We start from the raw sequence: 27,418 nt of genomic DNA on the forward strand, positions 1-27,418 counted from the left end.
CAAAGAAAACAACAAGGAGGCCATGATACAAACAGAGAAGTACAGTTACATTTTCTCAAATTTCTGCTATGAGAGGAAGCTATTTATTAAACTGTGGTGAGCTGAGAAGGGGGGTAGAATTGCAAGCAAGTAAACTGCCTCTGGCTTTTTCATTCCTGCCGTGTTGAGAGAAAAAGGACTTTGTCTCCTCTGTTTGTAAATAAAAAGGACAGCATCAAAGGTACCCGGTTCCACCCATTCATCCCCTGACAGAAATAAGCTGCGGAATCCTGAATGTTGCATAAATGCTGGAGTCAACAGAGACAGCAATATTTATGCCTTCTGCCTTGGTATTTGCTTGCATTACTGGTAACTTTTTCTATGCACTGTACTTGAAAGAAATGTAAATGTTTTAAGTCAAAGAATGTTTGATCATCCAACTTTCTCTGCCTCACTGCTGCTGATGTTTAGGGTTGGATTATTTTGTATGAGAAAAGCCAATTCTTTTACAACATTTCCCTAGTCTTGTTTAAATATTTGCATTCTCAAGAAGATGGAATGTCTTGGTGAGGACTCCTACCAAAAGCACAGGTATGGTTTCTGTAGCAACTGATCCCTTCCAAATATTCAGGGGGAAGAAACAGGGCTGCAGAAACATCTAAATGACAGAATTACAAATTAACAGATTAATGTGTAGTTGGAACTGGTAAAAGAAACAAACAAACAAACAAACAATCTGTCAATATTTTCCTCGCTACTAGCCAGATAAAGAGCAAATTTTTTTAAAAAAAGAAATAAAATCATTCTGTTGCAAGCATAAAATGGACAGACATAAAATCCCATGGGGAAGAAAAAACAAACAAACAAACAAACAAAAAAGTATATGGCAATTTATATTAAAAGCAGAAAGAGCCCTAGGAGAAATAAATCTTCAGATTATTCTTAGCAGATCGATATTAATATTCTTGTTCACAACTATACCTATGTCCTAAGATATCCCTATTAATAGGGATGATAGCATTAGTATAATAGTATTTAATGAATTAAATACTGTATGGAATATATTTGTTAAGAAACATATTTTGACCAAGCCCTATTGTCACTATTTCCTTTTTCTGGTATACATCTTCTTCCTGACTTTATGTATTTTGAGACTTCAGTAGATATTCTAAATAAGATTCTAAATTTCCCTTATTATAGAGAGAAGTCTGGAGAGCATTTCTGTTCTTCATCTTTCCTTTCTTACTCTTCAGTTTAATTTTTGGGGTGTGGATTGGCTAGCTGAATTTTAACAACTCCAGTTTTGAATTACTAACTAGATGTAATCCAAACAAATAAAATATCAAGGATTATGCTGCCTCTCACTTACTGGCTGGCTAAATGAATGGCTTTGGTGAAATCTATTATAATGTGGGTACTAGGATGTATCCTGCTTTCTATGTATTTGGTAAGATGGTGTTCTTCACTTCCACTAGTTATAATTTGAAGTACATTTATTGAGGCAAAAATACACCGTTACCTCACTCAAGCTTTAATTTGAAGTAATTGAAAAGTACTTGGTCTTTAAATACAAAAAGATTCCTCAGTTTCTGAAGCATTGTTATTCTTGTATAGAGGAAGGGAAAACAAAACAAAAAATAACAAACAAACAAAAAAAAAAAACATAAGATGTAACATAAGATGTGCTTGTTCTATAATTGGGCTCTTTTTCTAGTATTTATTTCTCTGAGATACTTTTGTTTTCCTTGACTTCTTGTTCTGTTCTCAAAAGCATATGATAATCTCACTTTGCTCTCCTACTGCTACTGTTTTCAAGTGGCTGCAGTTATAAGTAGCTAACCTGCTGAGACATACTTTAATACCTGAAGCTATCTTAGGGACCAGACACCCGTACAGAATGCGAACAGTTGTGGATGGGCAAATGAATACAGATGAAATAAGCCCTAGCTGAACCTTCACGAGATGAAAAAAAAGTGTGGTTTTATTTGTTTGTATTTCAAGGTATGGCAAGTAGTAACCACCAAAAGTGTTTCTAGGTTTTGTGTAAACCTGGGAAAATTTTTAAAAGATTCTTCTGATTGCTCAGTAGTTTTGTTGATTAGGTTCCTTCTAAAACAGAAGAACACATGTAAGCACATCTTGGACATTTTTATTCTTTGTGAATAGGCTACCTGATGGCATAAGTAAAATGTAAATAAGTAAATAAGTAAAACAAAACAAAACAAAACAAAACAAAACAAAACAAAACAACAACAACAACAACAACAAAAACAGGGAAGAGACAGCCTTTACCTGAAATGTCTGATTTTACATTTTCTGTTTGCTGCCCATAACTGGGGATGTTTGAAATAAGTGCCTCAACTAAGAAGAGCAATGGGAAGAGCTCATATTTTAGGTCCCTATCTGAGACAAAGAATATGAAATATGTCTAGATAAAAAAGAAATGTCTGTATGTGAGGTCATGCAATCAAAGTGTGCATTTGTTAATAAGGTATTTTTTTTACAGTACTTGATTCCTGTGAAAATTTTATACCATTGCATTACTGAGATCAGAATTACCAATTTTAACATTTCAAGACCTGTAAATGAAACTCCAATTATCATCAGTTCAATTTAAAAGTAATGATGCTTTAAAATTTTCTTTCCTTTTTTTTTTTTTTTTTTTTTTTTTTTTTTTTTTGTTATCTGATTGCTAAACTGCCAAGATAAATTTTAACATGCATTCAAACTTTTCTCCATTTCTGTGAAGCATAGAGGCTTTCCATTTTTGAAATGAAAGTCTGGATTCCAGAGTATTCAGATGAATTTAGGAGAAAAACATTACAAAGAAATACAGTCACAGACAGCATCAGACCTTGTAGATTCCACTTTTAGAGACTCCTTCTGATATATCACAAGCTGAATAAAATAAAACACAAAAATGTCTTCTGTTTCTTGCTGACAAAGTGAGGTACACAGAAGGAAAATTCATTAATATATTTAGGCATATTTAATTTCAGAATTTCAACTCCATTAAACAAAACACATACAAACTTTATTTTTAGCATGTTGTTAAAACCCACTGACTTCAGTAATTCTACTCAAGAACTTGAATTTACGCACATTTCATAGAAACATCAAGAAGAGAATAGAATCATAGAATCATAGAAACAGAAGGTTGGAAAGGACCTACAAGATCATCTAGTCCAATATTTCAGCTTTTCTTTGAACTGGAAGCAATCTCCCAAGATTCAGGACACCTAACTTTACGCATCTAACTATAGTCCTGCAATAAGACCATCTTTGTTGCTCTCCGGAGAGCCCTAACAGATGTTAGACATGTCTGACAGTTATTTATGATAAATTGGTGCAGTTATATCTGATAAATACAACCTACTGTCATATATTTATTATGGGGTAATTTGGAGATGTCAATCCAACAGCTTAACCACAAGAGTGTCTTTTTCTGCATTATTTCTAGACATTACCGGTTCATGGGGCTGAGGAGGCAGCAGCTTTTCTTTGTGCAGGGTATTGGTGGAGAGGGTCAATGGTGAAGGATGAAGTTGCTAAAGGGAACCTGAGGTATACAGCCTCAAGCAGTGCCTCCACAGAACCAAGTCTTTAAAGGAGAAGGTCTTAGAATGTGATTTAATAACCTCTTCCAATTTAAAAGAAATTCTTCATTCAGATTTTGAAATATGTGAATCAATATGGGACACTGGCAGAGTACAGGAAATATGTGTTTCTTAATATCTAACCACACATTCACAAACTTCAACTTTGTATGATTGAATGATGACATTTTGTCAAAGAATAGTACTTTATTTCTATAGGTATAATAACTACCCTGAAAGAGAATCAGTGTAGGAATACATTGAGAATTATGGGGTGTGTCTGAAAATGCTAAGAGGTGTTTAGGCTCCAAAGCTGCTATTTAGATCTCTCAGGTCTGAGTAGCTAGCAGTCTCAGGATGTCCAAAAACTCTCCACAGACACTCAATTACCATTTGAATATTTTACATTTTTCATGTACCACATGATGTCATCTATTTTTAATAAAAATATCTTAAAAAATGTTCTTAAAAGTGTTCAAAAAGAACATACTACCTCCTGAATTGTGTGCAGATGGTTGTGTTTCCAAGACTGACTGTATATACTTAATACAGGAAAACAGTTTTGAAGTGGAATACTATATAACCTGGTATTAACTTTCAAAATATTTGTATATTTTCATAGTCATGTATTTTCTGATTTCTTTTTAAATGGACTTTACAAGCACTTAAGACTGAAAATTTCAAGTATAAACATCTTATTACTTAAATTTGCTGTGGAGGGTACACAGTCCATACCTGTTTCAGATTAAAAAAAAAATGCACCAAGTCAAAATATGTTACCTTTACACCAGTAAGGAAAGCGTTCTATTTTTTTTTTAAGACACAAAATAATTGGAAGTATAGTGAAGATTAATTAGGAACATGATAGGGATAACGGAATTTTGGTAAAAAAGCAGACATGATTGGATTGGGTTTGTTAAAAGTTACATACTCTTCAGGAAAAAAGAGAAATAAAAATTAAGCTAGTGTTAGCACTAGATAATGATGTGATAGATAGTTATGAATTGGGCCATTATTGTACAGACAAAACAGAATCTGATAAGTCAGAAATTGTTTGAGGAGGCATTTTAAAAAGCAGTCTAAGGATTAGAGGTGTTATATGGTACCCAAGAATTGGATGTGAACTGAAACAGAGATATCTGAAATATCACTAGAAAAAGATACCTTTGGGAATTGTGTGATGGTAGGAGATTTTAACTACCCACATAAAAGTGAAGAACAGATAGAATGAAAATGAAGGATATGGTAAAGGTATTTCTAGAAATGTTGGCTCAAACATTTATTCACATAAATCTTACATGAATAAGAAATGGTGCTGTTTAAGTCTGAGTTTCTTAAAACGTAAGAGAATGTTATTCTAAGATATTTTAGAATATAATCTTGGACTCAGCAATAAAACGTAGGCTTTGCTTCATGCAAATTTACTTATGAGAAAAACTAGCTTTTTGTCTAAGACAATCAATTCCAAAACAAAACAAAAACAGACAAACAAACAAAAGCCTGTAAGATTTAAACTGTACAAAATAGGGTCTCTAAATTGTTCGTATGGAATTTCCTTAAATCAAAGATGTAAAAGGTCTTTAGATTTTGCATCTCAAGTAAAGTAAAGAAGAAACATGCAGGTGAGAGTTCTAGGCCTAACAGGCTGAACTACCATTTCTGAAAAGACACCAGGAGTAATCAGTAGTAGAAAAAAAAAGAGACAGAACAGGAAAGAAGACAACATAGATCAGGAAAGAGAAAGTTGAAATTTGCCATAGGTCAAATTAAGTTAGGTTTTACATCTGAAATTGAAGTAGACAAAAAAATGAGTCTTTCAAGTTGCTTAAAGGTATTTCACAATACCAGGTCTTGAAAGGCAGATAGTATAAGGTAAACATCATCTAAATTTCCGTGTTATTACTCTTACTGGAATGAAAACAGGTTATTCTTGGAAGGATGGTATTGTGGGCGGTAGACCTCTAGTCTGACCCAGTATATTTTTTCTATGCTTCCAAGCAGGGAAATAAGGAGGAAATTTATATACAGAAATTGTATTACTGAAGTTAAATAACACTTAGTTTTTCACTTTTGGCATCCTCCACAGCATCTTTAGTTAAGTAACTACCATGTTATTGACTGAGAAAGTAAAGGCAGAGCAAATAAAAAAATTTAAGCATGCCTTAAAACAAAAATGAAATTATCTCAGAGTGGAAAACTCACTTAAGAAATGCAATATGCTCACTCAAGAAATGCAATACAATCAGAGAATCAACATCCAAGAATCTGTAAAGAACATTCATATGAAATCACAGTTCTCAACATCAAGTTTTAAAATTAGTCTGTCAGTTCTGGGCGGTGCTTCATGACTGGAGAATTGCATATTTCAAAAAAGAAAAATATGGAGAAACATCAGTCACAAAAGATTTATCTCAGTAGTAAGCAAATCTCTAAAATACATTTGGAAGAAATACTAATTAATACCATGGAAATAAATGATCCAAGGAAGACAAGAATGTAACATGTTTTTACCATATTTTTATATGGTATAATGTTTTTATATATGGCTCTATGGTGCCATTTGAGACAGTAACTCTGAAGAAAAAAGGTTCAAAAATGTAAGGAAGCTAAGAAGGAGAAGAAAACTATTTGTATCATAGAAGGAAGCATTAAGATATGGAATGATTAATGTTCCTAAAAGATTTTTGATATTTTTTGGTCATTTATTAATGATATAGGCAGAAATTATAGGAGCACACCAGTTATCAGGATAACACAGTTTGGACATAAAAAACATATAAACATACATTTGTCATTACCACATTCAGTCTGGAAAGTAGAGAAAGTCTTGTAAAGACAGAGGGTATTAAGATTCGGTACAGCCTTTTAGGAGGAACAAGACTGATATTTAAGACAGAGATAGGTGAGTTTTCAAAGACAGATTACATAAAGTGATTGCCTGCAAACTATTGTCCTTGACGATTGTGGAGTTCCCTCTAAGCCTCATGTTTCTGGACTAAACGCTAAAAATCAATATCAGTCTCAGGAGATCCATGATAGTCAGACTCCCATTCAAGGGATCTTTCAAGCCAGCAAAAATTTCAGAATGGAGAAAACAACAACAGAAACCCTTTTCAAGATTGCTACTGCCATACTAATTCTTTATAATTAATTGCAAGGAGCTGCCATCCCTTGTAGTGAAATTCCCCCGAGAGCCCCAGGCTGCAGACAGCCGCCCTGCCTCCCACTCTAACACACAGACCTGAAGCTTAGCCAAAATAAATCACTATAAACTGCCCGTAACATTCATGTATTAACCAATGCATCGATGGCTTCTCTACTGTAGTAGCCAGCAGTGTGGATGTAGATGCCTAATACGTAAAAACTTTTGTGAGGGTTGTGGTTCATACAGGGAAGTAAAACACAGGCATAACCTAACAGCCAATTTGCTATTTAAATTTGCAGGTGTAGTTGCTTTCCTTTTTACTTCTATGCACTTAAGACTATTTTCATGGGTACTACATTTTGTAATTGAAATGTTCCAAGTAACTGTTTTAAAAAACTTTTTAAGCACCGCTGTCACCAGCTACACTTCACGCAAAACTATGTGTATCTCAAATCATTGCAATTGATTCTTTAGCTTAAGCCAGCCATCTCAGATCCTTCTGTGTCTGGCAAAAGGAGATGTGTGCCTTATCCTGAGAAAGGTGTCCAAGACAGGTGGGATAAATCACGGTCTGTAAATGCCTGTCCCTGTCTATCAGCTATTTAGAGAGTCTTGATGTTCAAGGTGCCTAACCCTCAGATTGAAAACACTAGGTGAATTGGAAAGCACAGTCTGAAGGTTATTTACTAGAATTTACTGTAGGTGAGAGAGTAAGCTTTCTGTGCTCTTACTGCAAGGGTCCTAACTTTAGTCCCATTTAGTTGTTCATTTTTAGTGATGTCCATCTGTGACTACTTGACAGTCATGACTGCATCCCACCCCATTTGCAATGAGCAGAGAGTAGCAGTTAAAGTCAATCCGTCATCTTTTTTTTTTTTTTCTTTTCACAGTGCATTTGCTCTAACATATTTAATTTGGAAAACAGTGTTTTTCAAGGGGCAGTAAGGGCAGGCTGCTTTGTAAGGGAAGGGGAGCTGCCAGCCAAAGCTTGCAGTTAGGCAGGCAGGGCAGAGCCTCACCAGCTGAGATTCTGAGATTGTTCCACCAGGGCCATGAAGAACAGAGCCAGCCCATCAGGAACCTCCATGGGTATGGGGATGTTAGCCTGCATGTGGGGCCTGGATCCATGAGGTCTGTGGCCAAGCAGGGACATAACTGTGACACAGTGCAGCTCTGGTGGAGATGAATGGCTTTATCTGTGAAGCAGCTCCTGGGTGATGGGGGTGGCCCTCTGGGTCTTTCAGCTCTTTCTCCAAGAGCTGCAATGTTGGTGGAGGAGTCCTGAAGACTTCTCATTATCAGAGTGCTGGCCTTGCTGAGGACTTAAATATGATCTCCAACTTCCCTTTTACAATGAATAGAATCTAACATTCTCAAACACGATTAGTAAATATCTAAAGGGATTTTTTTCATTTGGAGGTTGGGGGATAGGAAGCAGGGCAGATTGGAGCATTTTGCACCCCTTGCATGGTTTTCAGCAGCATTGTTCCAGTACATTTTGACTCCCTCCTGCTCTTCAAGAAAGGGAGCTATATTTCTCCAGAGATAAATGTGGGATATCATTCAAGGTCTGATAACAGTGATGACGCTGAAGCTTTTACAAAATTATAAATGGTTATCATTATTTGCTGTGGGAATAGTGTTCTTCTACCGTTCCTCTTCTCAGAAATAATTGGATTATTTATTCTTAAACTTTGAAAAAAAAATAATTACCATAGAACAGTAAAGCTACCTGAAAAACCTGGTAGATGATAGCTCCTGAAAGTTGTTAATGACTGAAATTAGGCAGTTTGGATGGAAACTTACACCGCAGTAACTAGAGTTTTCAGTCCCACTTGTTCTGTAATTGCAATACTATTCTCCAGATGATTCAGCAGTGCACTTACATAAATCATGGGCATACACCTGTATTAGCATATTCTTTTTCTGCTTAATCAATTCACTGTTTTCCTGCTGTGTGTAATGCTTATTCCCTATTGGAAGAGTCAGGAGACAGTTCCCTTTCCCAAAACATGCTAAATGTTCTGTAGGATGAAATAAAGACAAACAAATTTTGCCTGGAAACTGTCCTAGTTTTGAGTAGATCCCAAATAGCCTGCTAAACTGCTTTCCATATGACAGCCAAGTATTTGTCCAAGTATAATTTACTGCTCTACCAACACTGCTCTTTGCATTGTTAATGACAAGAAATATTGCAGGCTTTCTGTATCTGTCACAAAGAAGTAGCAAATTCCCAACATTAGATCCCCTTAGCAGATTTCCTTGGAGATTGCCACTGCACTAACTGCACTGAACCTCATAAACCACATTTTCCCACATGTGTTAGATTAACTGTAGATTGGGTTTACAGCACTCAGGGCTGAAGAACTATGTTTTGACTACTTTGTGGTAGACTGGGCCTTACGTTGTTCATGCATACATTAAGAAGCTGAGCTGTAGTTTAAATTTTCCTCACTCAGGAGGAGCCTCATGAAGTAATAGAACAAGTAGCAGTGTAAAAGCTAGAACCATAAACTCCTGAGATTAAGCTGGGTTACCTTCTCAAAAATAGTAGAGTAGCTATAGCCAAATAATCTTGTTTGAAGGTTTTTATTCTTTTTCTACAAACTTCTTCATCTTTTAATTTTTGTGGTAGCTCTTCAGTAGGCAGAGACTTAGTCTCAGTTTTCTTTTTTTTTTTTTTTCTTTCTGATAAAAGGAGATATCATAGCTAACTTAGAAATTTGATAAAGACATGGAGATTTCAGGTAAAAGGTATATTCCAAATATTCCAATTTTTTATGTGACGTTACCTGTAAAAGCAAGAGAATATTTTCGTATCCTATTTTGAGAGACAGAGGAAATTGAGCAGCTGATGAACAGAAATGCATTAGGAGACTAATGCTTTTTCTTTCTTAATATAGCTATTCAATTAACATGCTCCTCATTCATTTTAATTATGTGATTTTATTTTTTTTTTTTTATGTACTGCTATTTTATGTTTGTGTGAGCTGTTACAATTTTTAAATTGGTTATATTAAATGAAATATACCTCTATTGTTATACTGATCTGCACTATTCTTTATTTTGCTTGCACAATTCTATGGACTTGGATTTTCCTCTTGACAAAGAACTGAGATTTGGAGCTAACGACACCTGGCAAGACTTCCTCATTGATTTAAAACACTAAATTAGATTTCTAGTTCTGGCTCACATTGAGGCTAATACTGTTTTGCAGTGGCTTGCAGGTACCTGGCATCATCACAGGGAGAAGAAAATGTTGATAATTCCAAAGCAGTAACTGGATTTCTGAGTCTGTCACCAGCTCTGAGACCCTACAATAGGTGTCAGATAGAAAACAGGAGGACCAACACAATTCTCACAACCTTCTCCACAGCTGAGTCTCTGTTTGTCTCTTTCAATTCTATTTGGTGAAATTTTGTTCTAAATTAATTGTAGTGTCATAAATTTATGACGTTCTTACTCTTGTTAACTTGTCGAGGGTTCCAGACTCACATGGTTGAATAAAATAATGAAGAGTTTTTACATAGATAGGCAAAGAAAGTGAAGCTAAAATTTAAAAGGAGTTTAAAAATTATGAAATCACTTGAGTTTGCAATAATTATAGACCCCTAATAGCTAGTTAGTGATGTGCAGCTAATGAACATGACAAGTACATAAATTGTGGCACTGTGGAACTGAGAAAACAAATCCAGATTCCTGACCAGAAATTGTTTCAAGCCTCACTGCTGTTCATTTCAACATGCAGCACTATACTGGAACTAATCCAATAAAAACTCAGAGTTCACCTTCATCCTCCTTTTCCCTCAAGGATTTCTCTTTTGGCAGAATCTACTGTGTTCACACTCTGTTTTGCCACAGTTGTTCCCTTCTTTCAGATCCTTTGCTAAATTGGAAGGTGTTTCTCCTTCAGAACTGCAAAAGTATTTGTAACTAAAATTCAACCCAGACCCTGTGCTTGAAGAAATAAACAAAATCCTGGTGTTTGCCATGCAGTCCCAAACCTTCAGTTTTTCTCTTACTTTAGGGACTACCCTAGGTTTATTCCACTTTCTGATCATATACACTTTGGAGAAACCCACTCTGCAAAAGACACCTGTGTCAGCAGTACCTTCAACTCTCTTCCTGTTTCACAAAAAAAAAAAAAAATGTTCCTCTGCATGCTTGGCATAGGTTTACCTCAACATAATTAGAGATCCGAGTAACTTTCTCTTCTCCCTAGGATTATTCTGTATTGTTAGACTTTTACAGCCTAAAACTATATTAGCTTTTTCTATTTTTCTCCTGTTACATTACAGAAACCCACACTGAGAAAACCCCCTGGGCAGGTTATGAGGTACAGAACTGGGTCCTTCATGGAGGCAAAGATTTTTTTCCCACAGTGTCTTCAGAGACACCACTGAACAATCCCAGCTCCCGACTAACAGCTCCTGCAATGTGGGGGAGGGACCAAGAAGATAAGAGAGCCTCACTCTGGCATTTTCAGGACAGAAGCTGGAGAAGTTTTTGTAGGATACATATATATATATCATTCAAAATAATAATAATGTATATATTATTATTTTAATTTAAAATGAAACAAGGTTGTTTTCACTTAAAGGTAAAAAAAAAAACAAAAAAAAAAAAACACAAAAAAACAGTAGAAATTTAAATTAACATACTGGGAGGTGGGAAGATGGCAGATGCAGAAGGACAACGCATACAAGGTGAAGAGTTGTGTATCCTCAGGTAAAGAAGAGAAGAGAAATTAAAAAAAATGAAAATAGTTAATGAGAAGGGACAATCTCAGTAAATGGATTCCCAGTTAGACAGTGGACTGAAAAATACAAATTTTGTATACAAATGCCAGAAGCCTAAGAAATGAGAAAAACTAGTCTCTTGTTTAAAACTGGCATATTGATATGCAAGCGTTCAAAAAATTCAATGTGAGGAAAATAATTAGAGGGACAAAGTAACAGAAAGGTGTAAACTATATGGGAAATAGACTCTAATGTAATTGATACTATATCTTAAGGGACTAGCCAAATCAAATAAATAGGCTTAGTGTCTCAGGTGACATTGAAACCCTGCTGGCTGCTCGAAATTTCCATTCTAATTAGGAAACATCTAGTAATATCCAACTAGGACAACAATGATTTCTGTGATCTGATCAGAGCAATCAACAAACCGAAAGGATGTGAAATGGAAGAATAACAGAGAAGGTCTGGTTACACTCCAGACAAAAGGATACATGTCACAACTGAGGATAATTCCTGAACTGATAATTCCTGAACTGATAATTCCTGACTATTCCACAACTGAGGATATTCCTGAACAAAAGGACTGGCCGGTCTTTGGAGCAACTAGTCAAGGAACAGGTAGAAAGAGATGCAATTAGTGGCTTGCTGAGCAACACCACAAAATTATTAATGTAAAGCTGTTTATAAAGTACTTTATAAACAGCCATTTTGCAGCCGTAGTAAGTCCCGTGTATCGTTTGTCTCCCTCACCCCTTACATCCCCACCCTCTGGCCTCTATAAGGCAATGTAATCATGAGGAAATATAGTTTCTTGAAAAAACAAAAACAAACAAACAAACAAACACAAAACAACAACAACAACAACAAAAACACAAAACAAAACAACAAAAAAAAAACAAGGGGCAAACACATGGTAGAACATTTTTATATGACATGGAAAATACATTAAGTAGTTAAAAAACATATAGAACATTCAGAGAAAATGTATATTACTTATGAAGAGATGTTAGAAAGACCAAAGAAATGAGAATAAATCTTCAAAGACCTCTGTTAACAAAAAAGATCACGTATTAGATGGATTTCCTTTATGAAGTGCTCGCCAAGTGCTTTCAAGGAAATAGCTCACATGAATTAAGGAGGAAGTTTCTGACCTGGTTAAATAGAAGAAAAAGCTAATAAAAAAATGTCTAGTTTTCCCAGTACAGTGAGGTTCTCAGCTACTGTTCCCCATTAGAACTGGAGATCCCCACTGCAACCATTCAGCATATTCACAGATGATCTGGAAACAAGAGAAGACAGTTGAGGTGGCTGGATTTATTAACAGTGCTAAGTTTTAAGGGGATATATAAAGAGGAGAACTGATTAAGAAAAGGTTTGGAACAGGCTGAAGACAGTGAATCACAATGTGATAAAATGATAAATAAAATCCAATATAAACAACTAAAATATATTTTTTCATAGCATCAACAACAACAAATACTAAATTAAGATGTCAGATGTTAACTTGACTAGCTACTGTTCAGGAAAGATAAGTCATAACTTGGAGATATGATAGCTGTATGAATGTGCCAACACAATGCTTAGCACTTTTCTAAAACAAATACAAATATGTTATTAGGAAAATTGTAAAAAAATAATAGAGAATAAAAAACAAATCATACCCTGCTGTGTAGGCTTACTATATTCAGTATTTTCCATTCTCCTTGCAGTTCTGCTGCTTTCATCTAGAAAGGATTTGGTAGAACTGGTAAAGATGCAAGAGTGATTAAAGTTGCTCACAGGATGGATTGAGAAGACTTGGACTTTGCAGCCTGGAAAAGAATTATTTAAGGTGAGCTCTGATGGAGGTCTATAAAAGATTGAATGGCATCAAAAAAGTCAATAGAATGTTCAATGTCACTTTTATTACAAGAACTTGGGCACATCAAATGAAAATAGCCAGTGGCAGTTCAAACAAAATGAAAGGAGCTTCTTCTTGATACAACATGTGTTTAGGAAGCAGACCATTTTGCTACAGAATATTGTGGTTGGTGTAACTATTTGGATTTCAAAAGCAAGTTAGCATATTGCACTGAAGACAAGTTATCTATATAAAGGATAAAGATATCCTCAAGAAGTCTATGAGTGACACATCTGGTGAGTCTGGGAGAAGATTTTAGGAAGGTATCATCTATTGATCCACCATTTTCCTATTCTGCAAGCATCTGATCCTCTGAGATGCAGGGTGTGAGACTAGATAGGCCTTTTGTCTGACATGGTGGTTACATCTGTGGTAGGAAATAGCCAAGGAGCATAGAATCATAGAATGGCTTAGGTTGCAAAGGATCTTAAAGATCCAACCCCTCTGCCATAAGCAGGGGTGCCACCCACTGGATCAGGTTGGCCAAAGTCCCGTCCAGCCTGGCCTTGAACATCTCCAGGTGTGGGGCATGCACAGTTTCTCTTGGCAACCTGTTCCAGGGTCTCACCACCTTATAGTGAAGAATTTCCTCCTAATGTCTAGTCTATATCTATCTTCTCTTAATTTAAGACCATTCTCCCTTGTTCTATCATTATCTACCCGAGTAAAGAGTCCTTCTCAATCTTTTTTATAAGACCCCTTTAAGGTCACAAAGAGGTCTCCCCGGAATCTTCTCTTCTCCAGGCTGAACAGCCCCAACTCTCTCAGCCTGTCTTCACAGGAGAGGTGCTTTGACCCTCTGATCATCTTTGTAATCCTCCTCTGGACTCATTCTAACAGGTCCACATTCTTTCTTCCTTCTTTCTTTCTTTCTTTTTCTTTCTTTCTTTCTTTCTTTTTCTTTCTTTCTTTCTTTCTTTCTTTCTTTCTTTCTTTCTTTCTTTCTTTCTTTCTTTCTTTCTTTCTTTCTTTCTTTCTTTCTTTCTTTCTTTCTTTCTTTCTTTCTTTCTTTCTTTCTTTCTTTCTTTCTTTCTTTCTTTCTGTGCTGGGGGAAAAAACAAGCAAACAAGCATAGACTTGCCAGGACATAGCAAAACTGGCCTATAGGTTTCTACATTATGTAAGAGTTTTGGTCCTTGAGAAACAGGATGTTCCAGACAATGTTCAGTTCAGAGGACAGGAAAGACTATCAAGGAATAAGAAATCTGAGCATACAGTTGCAAGCTCTTCTATACCAGTTTTGTTTCATTTTCTGGTACATATATGGCTTAGATTGTCTCTGGGACTTGTCTGCCTGAACTTGGCTTGCTCAATCTGATTTGGTGCTAATGAAGATTTATAAGATCTGACACCAAATAACTTTTTTTTTTTTTTTAATTTAATTTTCATTTTAGAGACATTAAAAATACTGTCTTACATTTACATTATTCAGATCTTTTCCATTTACATTATTCAGATCTTTTCCTGGAGTTTTTTTTTTTTATTGTTATTGTTTTGTTTGCTTGGTGGTAGTGGTTGTTTGTTTGTTTGCTTGTTTTTTGGACAGGGATGGCAGGGGGAAGGAAAGAGGGGACAAACATCCTAAGGCTTCTGTCCATTTGGAAAACTGGGAGAGGAACTCTATCAACAGAAAACAAATGCTGTCACATAGACACAGTATTGTCATGCAGAAGAAAACAAAATCAGCTCAGCTGTCAGCATGTCCTTGTTTGGCTAAGTTCCAGTCCTTGCAGCAGAAATTTGAGTAAGAAATTCAAGTTTTACCTATAAGTATTGAATATAATTAAATTCAAAAGTCAATATGGGTTCATCTACTATATTTAAGTTTTCAAGACACATGTTCAAAATATTAAAGCAATTTTCTTATTTTTTACAATGTTTGTTTCTTAGTATCTCTGCTTAATATTTCAAAATTCTCAGAGAAACTCTGGTCTAATTATTATTTCTGACATTTGGGCAGGGTAGAGAGGTTGTTGGCTTTTTCTGATACCTTTGCCTAAATGTCTGGTGAATTCATGTTTTCTTTTTTATGTTCTACAGCTACACCTTTAAAATTTAGATGTAATTCTAAGTCTATGCAAGCTCATCTTTTAGAGAGTGTGTCATTATGTTCATACAACTGTCATTACATTCATACAACAAGTAAAATATCTTCTGTTTTCTGAAAATAAAATCCATAAAATTACTCTTCTGATATTTATAAATCATTATATTGGTTTAGTTGTAAACATTCAGTAATTGAGAGTTTATGCTGAAAAGGGAAGCACAATGACTGCAAAAAGTAATACAGAAGAAAAGAAGAAATATACATCAGAGGTGTTCCTAGAGCAATTTTGGATTTTTTTTTCTGCATACTGATTTAAATATCTTTATACAATAATTAAATAATTCAAAAAAAAATATAATTAAGTCATTATAGTAAAGTCTACCACAGAAAGAGTCAGATGGTGAAGATGTATGGGGTGACCAATCTGCAAAAAATGTAAAATATATTTAATCTCAGAAGCTGTTCCAGAAGCTGCACAACAATTGCAAAAATAAATAAATAAATAAATAAAATAGAAAAAGAATGAGAAAAAGAAAAAGAAATAGAAATAGAAAAAGAAAAAAAAGGAAAGGAAAAACAAAAGGAAAAGGAAAAAGGAAAAGAAAAAGAAATAAAGAAAAAGAAAAGGAAAAGGAAAAAGGAAAAGAAAAAGAAAAAGAAAAAGAAAAAGAAAAAGAAAAAGAAAAAGAAAAAGAAAAAGAAAAAGAAAAGGAGAAAGAAAAAAGAAAAAAGAAAAAGAAAAAGAAAAAGAAAAAGAAAAAGAAAAAGAAAAAGAAAAAGAAAAAGAAAAAGAAAAAGAAAAAGAAAAAGAAAAAGAAAAAGAAAGAAAAAAAAGAAAAAGGAAAGGACAAGGAAAAAGAAAATCACTGCTATCTTGTGAATATATTAAAAACAGAAGGGTTACACAGATTATTCAGAGATGTATCAATGATGTTTTCTCCAAAGTATTGTGAATCTATGTTAATATTTTTTTCTAAGAAAAAGATATTTCATAGTAAATACACTTGACTTTTTACTGAGAAAATGATTTAATAAGGGATGCAATATAAGGATCCAATGTAAGAGGACAGTGACTTAGCTCCCATTCTTTATCTAAAACTATTCCATTGCTGGCCTAAATAGGCTAATGTAAATAAAACCACATGATTCCATTCAAAAACCTAAACCTTTCATACAAACTGGCAAGACGTCAATGTATCTGTAGCTGTGTAACTGGTACTAGACACTGGCTTGCAGAGTTCATGTTCTGTCTGCCCTTTCAGTTGAATGAACATGCACAAATGTCAAAAGAAATAAAAATGGGCTCATTGCTAACAGTGATTATGTTGTCTCATCTTTACACTGTACACCATAAAGTAACTCTCATTATTTACCTTTCTCAGAAGAATTGTCTTTCATTTAAAATTTATATTTAAAGAGTACATGGACCTTTTAAACATTCCTCCATTTCCAGTGTGTCATGTCTGTCTTAAGTCTGTATATACCAGTTAATCCTGACTCCCACAACAAAAGGACAAGTAAAAAAAGAATCTGACAAGTAAAAGGTACAACCCTATAGCCCTATTCATACCCATGAGCCAAACCCAGATAACAGCAATGATTTGTGCTTCCAGACTCATATGTCTGTGTCACCCTGCTGAGGCAGACAGCGGACTTAGAAGAGCAAGCTTTTAAATCTTGGCTGAAAATACCAAGCTCAAGTGTTTGGTTAGAGGCTTACATGCCTGCGATATCCTTTTGGCCAGCTCACATAGCACAATTCCTTTTATGAAAAGTCGGTCAGGTTTAATGCTGCGGGGAAAGCCCCTTTCCCAGGTATAAGTTTGTGATAACAGCTCCCATCCATCTCCAGGTCAGTGAACTTTCATCCCGTCCCCAGAGTGTCCAACAGTGCTGAACCTGAGAGCCATTGCTCAGTTCAGTTCCAAGAGGCTTTGTATTTCCATATGGAAAGACATGGCTGAACCAGTAATATAAACATATAGATATTCTGTAGATATACATATAGGGCCCACAACAGCAAAGGTGATGATTCAAAGTGTCATATGATGAAGGGATACTAATTTTGTGTCTGTGTGGATTATTTTAAGGTTGTTCCTTTTGTGATAAAATACTAGGCTGATTAATTTATATCATTCTGAATGTTGTATTGTTAGAAGATGTAATTAAGTGGTATATATATGAGAATGGCCACATCATGGCTTCTTCACAGAGAGCTCTATTAAACTTTAACACTATGGATAGACTAATAGGCATACTATTTACTGTCACTGCTACTTAATGGGAGTTTTTGAGCATTTTATCTGGAACTGAGGTCACTGGTTTATATTCTGTTGGCTTTTGGCTTATGCCAATAACTCTGTTTTAATGTGTGCATCTACTAATGGATACAGTTACTGGTCTATTTTCCACTGAAGTCATTAGAAATCTTTTCAGCAACTTCAGTAGGAGTTATATGAGAGGAAAAATGAAGACTAGTAGTAGACTAGTGCAATATTCCATTCTTGAATTAAATTCTGTGTGTGTGTGTGTGTGTGTGTGTGCACTACTATTGTATTTCTTTACTTTCTAATGTAGACTATTAACTTCTGTTACAAGATTTAGGCTCTGATAAATAGCTTAATAGATCTGTTATTTTATAAACCATTCTGAGGTCATTTGAAGGTATTTTATGGGAAAACTTTGAAATGTAGTTTGAGCTTTTATTTTTCACTATTTATATGCTAATTCCTATGACAAAGCATCCTGGCATCTTTATATTTACAATTCCTTTCATAATTTTACATGTATTCCAAAAATTAATGTACAGCTATTTAAAATAAGTGAGCTACTGCAATGCCTTCTATTAAAGAAGAATGACTTAAAAATGAACAGTTTTTTGTCTTTGAAATTTAGCTCATCCCTTTAAGATGTTTACTGCAGAATAACATTAGTTTGCTTCTTGTTCTTAAGACATTTGACAATACTAAACTTGGCTCACTTGTGCTGTACAAAAGTCAACAAACTATTTCTGTGTAAGTATGTATGTCATCTGTGTTATTATCAAATGTCACAGTTTTATTATGATTGATGTTATTGCAATAAATACATAAACAACCCCTGCCTCTTTGTTTTAATGAATTACTGAAATTTTTGTGAATTAGCACTTCCTAATCTTGGTTCTAAATACTGTTTTCTGACTAGATCAATATCACATCCCTGTGGCAATTAATCATGTGCACAATGTTTTCCTTAAAGAAGAAATATAATCTTTTTATATCCACCAGAAAATACACTCTCTGGGACAGGATTTGGAGTCCAGCCAAGTTGAATGGTACAGAGGGAATTGTTTGTTATGGATGGTAAGACACTCTTCTTAGAGCTTCTCAATACATAAATCTACTGCGAATTAAAAATGTCTGGATTTCTTAATGCAAATATCTGTTTATTCAGATGTTCATCTTAAGAAGATAATCACCTTGATTTTGAATATTTTTTCCTAAGCCATAAAAATATAAGTAACATTTTCTATTTTATTTGTTTTTGTTTGTTTGTTTGTTTGTTTGTTTGTTTTTATTTTGAAATATGCATATATATATGCCTAACCTTGAGTTTAACCTGCAGCTTTAAAAAATTTATTTTTATGTCAGCAACATACTGAGTTTGAAAAAGTCCATAGGGTAATAGAAAATGTATAGTGGTGATAAGCAGTAATTTCACAGTTAACTGATCATGATGTTACAAGATGCAATGCACCCTCCTAATCTTTTCTCACCCTTTCTCTCTCTGTCTCTTTCTCTCTCTTCTCTCACTCTCTCTCTCTCTCTTTTTTTTTTTTTTTTCCCCAGTCTAATTTGTATTGCCTGGTAGTTTTATACAAACTAATGAAATGAAGAAATAAAAAATGTGACAGTGAAAATGCCTGGTCTGGATTTCTGTTTGTGGTCAGGTACGCAGTATACTCACAATAGAGGATGTACCCTTCTGAACTGAATCTAACTCATCTCTAACAACATACATGTTGGGTACATCACCTGTCTTGAGATGCAGGGTGATAAACTCCCATGCTCTCAGGGAACTTCAAGGTAAAATGTTTCATTTCACATTTTAAATTTCCTAGGACTATGGACACTCTCAGTTGCCACAGCTCAGTTGCTGAGGAGCTCCTTGTTATGCCACTGTAACATTAGCATTTCCATTCAACTATACATATCTCAAGTCTCAGGAAGAGGTGAATCAAATTTTTATATGTCTGGATTCCTTGTCTTACTATAAATGAACAACAACAAAAACAACTACAACAAAAGAATATTTTCATTTCTGAGAGCAAATTAGTTTGCGCTTGATGAAATTCTGAATTTGCTGGTTTCCTTTTGAACATCAGGCAAGCAAGATGGCCTCTTTTTTCAAAACAAGACTTGGAGAAGGATGTCTTAGGAAAAGTCAGGTAAAGATTGACTCCAATTGAATGGAATGAGTAGAATTTCCTCAATTCAATTTAACAAATTTTAGATCATGGCCTAATTCAAAAAGCTGGGCAAATGTTATAAGACTTTTCTTATCATGAGGGAAAACATGTCCAAGAAAGTATAGAGCAGGTCAAAACCTATAGACCTTCCTTTCTAGTATCTGTATAGCTGAACATTCTCTAAATTGTCCATCGGTTCCTGAACTTTTTTAATTAGCTTTGCACAGAACTTATTATTTTGATTTTTTTTTTTTGTGAGACTTTTCATTAGTTTAGTTTAATTGTCTTAACTTCAAAAATATACCAGATCTTTCACAGTTCTTTCAGTAGCTAGTTTAAGAACACAATTCTTTTATAAAGACAATACCATTGTGACAAGCACCTTGAATTTTACACAAAAATGGCCTGAACTTAACTACACAGTCCTATTAGTATCTTCTCTGTGTTGATAATATGGTGAATTAAACTCTACTTGTTATGAAAGGTAACTGTCTCAGGCAACTAACTTGGGCATGTGTTGACCACTCAAGACAACTGAATTTATGCATCTGGTGATGTCTTAGATGCTGTGGCATAACCAAGTCTCCTTCTCTCTGAGGGAGATTCACTCTACTCTGAAACAGCAGGTAGAACACATACAGGATATTTCTGGGTGTCTCAGATGTTACTAGAGACCTATGTCTATGCTTTTATATCAATCCATAAAACCAAGTGAAATTAAAAATTACACTTCATTCCCACAGACGGGTGACTTTCAGTTATGCTTTCCATGAAAGCCCATGCACTCAGTTACTCAGAGCTGAGTCCATTACAATTTGTAAAGAATAAATGCTCATGCAAGCAACCCAGGTAAAAACACCTTATATTTATCTTTGGAAATCTATGGCTTCTAGGGAAATAAATAATAATTTCATATCAATTATGTACCAAAATTAGAGTACTCATATTTCTGGGTTTACTCAGACATTTACCCAGACTAGCATCAGATTATTGCTTGTTGCACTTTTCAGAAATGAGACACAAGACTTGTACCTTTCATGCCATTTTAAGGTGCAGTAATGGCAAACAAGCTACAGCTAATGTTGATGCAGAACTGTTGACCATGCTCCTCACTAGACCACTGACTATTACATTCAAATTTGACCCTTATTAGATCTGGACTTGGAATATCAACTTTAATTTTTAAATTCATGCTTCAAAATTCATTCTCAATGTACAGTACTCATGTTAATTGAGGTATTAGGGAATATTTATTTTTTCTTATCATACCGTGGTTTTTTTTTGTGAGAAGTGTAATACAGAACTTAAAAAACAGGTCAACACATGGACTTTGCAAAAAAAAATCAAACTTTTTCTATGCAGCTAGAAAACTGAGAGGGATGAGAAACAGTACAGTTTTTTTAGTTACTTAAGTTTTGAAGAGAGTCTAAAATGAGGTAAGAGACAAGACTGATAAGCAGATTCTGGAGGCTTGTTCAAAGTTATCAAGCTAATGTGGTGTCATGAGGAATCAGCTTGGCTATATTTGGCTTAGGGAAGTTAACAGACATCATGAGTACGTCACCACTCAATCTCTCTTGTCCTCAAGTTGCTGTCTTCTGTGAAAGTACAGGAGAAATTGCTAAATTCATCTTACTGGCATTTGTAACGGAGGGAGATGGAGAATGCATCATGATGGAGAAAGTGTTAGCATCCTTGATGCTGTTGAACCACTAAGAGGAAAAAATATATGAAGAATTCTTCTGAAGTTATGAACTTCTCAGACTAAAAATGTAATCTTGGAAGGTGATGTAATAACTTCAAGGGACTAGGACTAATGAGAACTGCTTTTCAGTTACTTTTCTGAGAAATGTTGATTTTTCTACTTTTACCTTTTCTTTTTGGTCATGGCTTCATGTTATTATTCCTGGATTTGATGGGGAATATAAAATATTTACTTCCTGGAAAACTGATCCTGACTATCATGAATCAATTTGCTTGAGAAAATGCTGTTATTTGGGGCCAACTAAAAACAGAGAGAGGCTCAATGGCCAGTAGCCTGAGTCTTCATATGTTGTGTATGTATCTGACTGAAATCAACACAAAGGTCATTAAATCAAAATAATATTTTACATTCCTGCTACATAGCTGTTAAAGCAAACACAACGTAGAGAATATCACCAATTAGCAAAAAGGAACAGAGAGTTGGGACAAAATATAGAAGAGGACTTAGACACACACAAGTTACATAGTACAACACTTTATGTGGTGGGGCTTGCTCCTGGAACTTAGTCAGATCCATACTAGATGTCTATTCTCTACATGGGGAGACTTCAATTCCTTGTGATGGGAAACCAAAATAACCTCTCGCTGTGTATACTGACATGGAGCAACATCTTTATGTCACATGTGACATTTAGGAAGTGCCAGTAAACTGTATTTTCCTAGGCAGCTTCATACTTATTGTACATACCCAGAGTATCTGTGATGCATGAGCTGTAAACCTAATGCTTCCAAAAAGTATTGGATCTATTGCATTGTGCGCTCTGACATTTTCAGCTCTTACACAGGTCCAGCACACCCCACTGAGCACATGTGCTATCGTTGCTGGAGGGCTGTACTGTACTTGGAGGCCAGGAGCAGCACACTGCTGGACATCTAGAACAAACATCAGTTTCTTGAAGCACTCACAGATGAGATTTCTGCATTGTAAAGAAGCCATGTCTGGGAAAATATTCATATAAAATAACCTTGTTCCTAAAGTTAGTTAGGAATTAGTGGGCTACTAAGAATTTATTTAAAAGATATAAGGCTCAGCAAGAAAATGTAGAAGAAAACTCTTGATTCCTCAGCTAGTAATCAGAGCATTCGCCTAGGAAGGAAGTGCATGGGATGGGTACAAGCTGTTCCACGTCATTACAAGTAGAAATTTTTCTCTGCAAAAATAGGTTCACTGTTCCCAGGCAGATATCTGTCTATATTTGTTCTCTTTTTTTCTATTTATAGAAATCTAAACTTATTTTTCCCTCATACAAAGTTGTAACTTCAGCAGAAGGGGAGAAGAATTTCTGCAGTCGGTCTTGGCTATAACAGTCGTCTTAGGGCAGCAGAGTTGAGAGGTGGACATCTAAACTCCTCAAGATAACAAGTGAGCAGAAACAGGCTCCCACCACTTGTTGATCAACTGTTCAGCAGATGCTGGAGGGAATCAGTGGCCAAGTTGCTCAGGTGACAGTTAAACATACCTTAAATGAAGGGAGCATTTTTGGCTACACAATCAGAAAAGAGTATCGGGTAACAAGGTTGGTGAAGGGTCTAGAGAAGAAGTCTTATGAGGACAGCTGAGAGAGCTGGGGTTGTTTAGCTTGAAGAAAAGAAGGCTTGGAGAACACCTTATTGTGCTTTACAATTACCGTAAAGAAGGTTGTGGTGAGGTGTGGATAAGGCTCCTCTTCCAAGTACCAAGTAATAAGATGAGGGAAAATGGCCTCAAGTTGCACCAGGAGAGGTTTAGGTTGGATATTAGGAGAAATTTCTTTACTGAAAAGGTTTTGTTACATTAGAACAGGCTGCCCAGGGAAGTGGTTGAGTCACCATTCCTGGAGGTCTTTAAGAAACATGTAAATTTAGAACTTATGTTTAGTGGTGGACTTGTTGGTGCTAGGTTAGAGGTTGGACTTAATGATCTTAGAGGTCTTTTCCAACCTAAATGATTCTACGATTCTATGATATCTTGAAGGAAGTACAAAAGGCAGGTGTGCCATTCTCATTCTGAACCTCTCAATAAAAGGCCAGGAAAGTTAAAGAGCTAGTGGCTAGGCCAAAATATTCTGACAGAGTTGTCTTGTCTTCTTCTTCTGTGCCCTCTCTCACAACTCTTCCAAGTGTGATCTTACAGTTGATCTTCCAAGTGTGATCTGACAATTACCCTGCCCTTACTTCTCCACTACTCCCTTACTCATACCCAATCCTAAGTGACACTGGAGACCCTACCTAACTATCTATGTTTGTCTCTAAAGCTTTCTCTCGTTGATTCCTATCTATTTTATTGGTCCCTATCTATTTATCTCAGAAATGCCTAATTTATGGCAGGCAGATTCTAGTTCAACCTTCTAGAGAGGACTTTGACTTCTGAATATTACATGCATGATAACAACTTCTTACAACCTAATAGATATCTCAGCTGTGAAGAGAAATACTATTTTGATTTAGAGCTCTCCTAGTGGTTAGATAAAGATGGCTCCTTACTGAATTGTTTGAAACTTCTTGTTAAGCTTCCACCTCTGAGTCTTTGATGCCAGGCTGGTTTCCAGATGTTTGAAACTTAGTCATTGCACAAGAGGTCAGGGAGTTTCATAGCATCTTTTCGTAGGTATCTACTGGTAATGAATGATGCACTTGATGTTTCAGATAAAAGTAGTTCTGCAGAGGAGGCTGTTAGAAATCAATTAGGAAGTATGTCTACAGTTGAGCGGTGGTTTAAAGATCATAAAGAAAGATTATATCTGACCAAATCCTGATTAAGGTGCTTCAGCTCTGGTGTGGTTTAACCCACAGAGAAGGAGTTACCAGTCTTATGGGATACACCTACCAAGGATTAAGTGGTAATAATGTGAATGTTTATGGCTGCATATGAGATCCTTCTAGCATGTAACAGCTGGTTTATTTCCTATATAGGGCCATTCAGGTACTTTAAAACACTTAGGTTCATTTGATTAAAAGTGAGTGGAGCTGGAAGCGAAAATTATCAGTGTTACTATACAAAAAAGCCTTTCAGATCTTTATATCTTATAGTTCAATAAAGCACCTAGCAAATCAACAGAAATCAACAATATGACCAACTTGTAATTGGTTTATCTTCAGGATAGTGGTATTTTTTTGCTCTACTCATTTGTTTTCTTTGAAATAAATGCATTTATCTCCTAGAAAAAAGTTTAATTTCTCCAACTTGCATTCCAAATTATTCCCTAGACTTTATCCTCAATGGAGAGACACAGATGCCCTGAAGGACAATTCATCCCTTCCTAAAATTAATTTTCCAAGATTTGTGGAATTAATAACTCTGTGGAGATTTCACTTTCTCTTCATGACAATGGAAGAAATCTGGAAAATTAACACAGATAACATTCTAGCTTTTAGGTGACCAAATTTAAGTCATACTGTACTTGCCCTATGTCTTGTTCTCATCTCTCTTTTTTAATCCTTTCATTTTTCATTTCACTTCTAATACTCTTCCTGGGTCTATTCTGCCTTCATCTTAGTTTGCTTTATTCCATATGCTTTCAACCTAATTTGAAACCCTAAGAATTAAGGGCACTCAGCATCTTGCAAAGTTAGATTGAAATCAATGAAATCAACCATATGAGTTAATCTGAGCACAAACAACAATGCTTGTAAGAGAAGGTTCCTTAGTCCTTTGACCAGCTCTGAAGAGTAAGCAACTTCAGATTAGCATCTTTTCAGAGCTGAATCTTTGCTTCAAATTTGCCACATATATATGTTTTATTTCTCTCACGAGGATGCCTTCTTGTAAAAGAGAGTTGTCTTTCACTGTTCCTTGAATATCGGATGAAAACACACAAACAAAATTAAAAATAAATAAATAAATAAAACCCAAAGGTTCCAGAGTTCAGTCCAAGTGTTATCTAACAACAACTATAGTTCTTATGTAAATCGATCTTTCTCTGCTTCTTCAGTAGAAAAGAAGAAAAAGTTAAAGGGCAGAACAGTTTCCTCTATTTAGTCTATTTGTATCTACACAAAAGACCCTTTACTCCTTCTTCTGTTAGACAGATGTTGCTATGATGTTAGGTATGTGCATCTTAAAATTGACCCTTATGCTGTTGGTTAGGTAGAAGAGTCACTAGATTCCTCACTATGGTCATTTCAGTGTAGATATTAACCATGTAGCTCCTTTCCTTACCTTTACTCACAGTGTATCACCCAGTAACTTAGGTAGCATATGTGTCATTGCATCTGAGAAGCTATCATAGCAGGCCATCTTTTGTTGCAGCTGGTAAAGTTTCTTCTTGCTATATTATATCAAATATACATGGCTTGTCCCTTACCAGTGTGTTGTGTGAGGGGAAGCCTATTGATGCTAGCCTGGCCATTAAACACTCTTATAGAAAACTGACTGCAGTATCCTTGGATATCCTAGAGTGGCTGGCTAGCAAGGAGGTACTACAATCTCCTTAGTTTTACTGAGAAGATGCTGTCATTTTTCATGTTCACCCCAAACACTAATACTGTCAGTCCTCGAGGCCTGTATGATATCAGATGCTGAATGAAGAACACCTGTCTTGATGTAGTCAGGAAATTCTTATTTGTACTCAGCCTTTAAAGAGCCAGTTAGTACCTTTTCAACCTTCTCATTACTTTTAGAGTGCCAGCTATTCCAGTTATTCCACAGTCACTAAAATAGCTCTGGCTTGTTCCCTAGCATGTCTTTAATAGAGATGTATATGGCAAGAAGTAAATGAAAGAACATCTTTACCTTTTCCCTAGCCACAAAAAGAAGGGCCATAATCCATCCATTTGTGAGCAACTTAACCTCATTTTAAAAGTTAAGATTGATCAGAGATACTGAAGAAACTTCAGGTGGTATTGAGGGGAATAGCTTCAACATTCTTCAAACATTTTGAGAAGAGCATTTCTTTGGTACTAGTTGCTAACACCAAAACAGGAATCACTGTTTTGCTTTTCGAAACCATTGAGAGGATCAGGCCACATAATCTCAGATGATGATTTTTTTCTTATTATGTTTTTTCCATGGTCTTAAGGAGCATGCAAAAGCATGGGAAGAACCCTCCAAAAGAAATATATGAAAAAAAAAAAATCCTAGATGACAAAAAAAGGTCTTTTAAATTTTGTAATAAATGGGCATGGTGTAAAATTTTCATAGATGCACAGCTATATTGAAAATTCTGTTAAACCTGCCATTTTTGCATCATGCCTTTCAATGAAAGAAAGAGTTTTATCAAAAGGAAAAATAAATCTCCTTTTTAGTAGTCATTCAAGCTACATTATATAGACCACAATAGAGTTTGGCCTTGCTTGTCAAAACAACCAAGGCAGACAGAGAAAAGCTTAATGTAAAATTGTGAAAACTGTAAAATTGTGCAAAAAGAGTCAAAAGAAAAGAGAAAAATAGAGACTTTGCCATAACAGCTGTCTAGGCGAAGCAGTGATTGATGTTTTTTGCTATGGAACACAAACCTCATACTAAGTAATAAGTACTCAGTCATCATCCCACTAATTACTCAAACTTCATTATAAAGAACACCGGGGCCACAATTAAATATTGTATATTAGCCCTTGTTCTAATTACATAGACTTTTAGTTGCATTTCAAAAGCAATACATTATTTAATTATTTCATTTTAATATATTTTAAAACAATATTTAAAACCTCATCCAACACACTAGGGAATTTAACAAATCATTAAAACCACTACTCATGTGTACATTAGCAGTGCTGTAGCCACATAATGCTGGCATACATTACAACTTACAAAAATCAAACTTGGAAACTGGCTTAAAAGGTCCTGACTCTGGCTGCCAAAGCTTTAATGTGGTTTCACAGAT

The 27,418-nt window shown here is 35.3% G+C and overlaps 1 long non-coding RNA gene across 1 annotated transcript in view; it reads left to right on the top strand.

Moving 5' to 3' along the window:
- Nucleotides 1-15,103, top strand: part of LOC110351687 (uncharacterized) — a 28,050-nt gene extending 12,947 nt beyond the window's left edge. Inside the window, exons 2-3 of the long non-coding RNA XR_003500929.3 lie at nucleotides 13,169-13,290; nucleotides 14,906-15,103. This is a non-coding gene — a long non-coding RNA (uncharacterized lncRNA). The remainder of the gene's footprint in view (nucleotides 1-13,168; nucleotides 13,291-14,905) is intronic.
- The last annotated feature ends 12,315 nt before the right edge of the window (nucleotides 15,104-27,418 follow it).

The sequence above is a fragment of the Anas platyrhynchos genome, chromosome 1, assembly GCF_047663525.1.
Source record: "Anas platyrhynchos isolate ZD024472 breed Pekin duck chromosome 1, IASCAAS_PekinDuck_T2T, whole genome shotgun sequence".
NCBI lineage: Eukaryota > Metazoa > Chordata > Aves > Anseriformes > Anatidae > Anas > Anas platyrhynchos.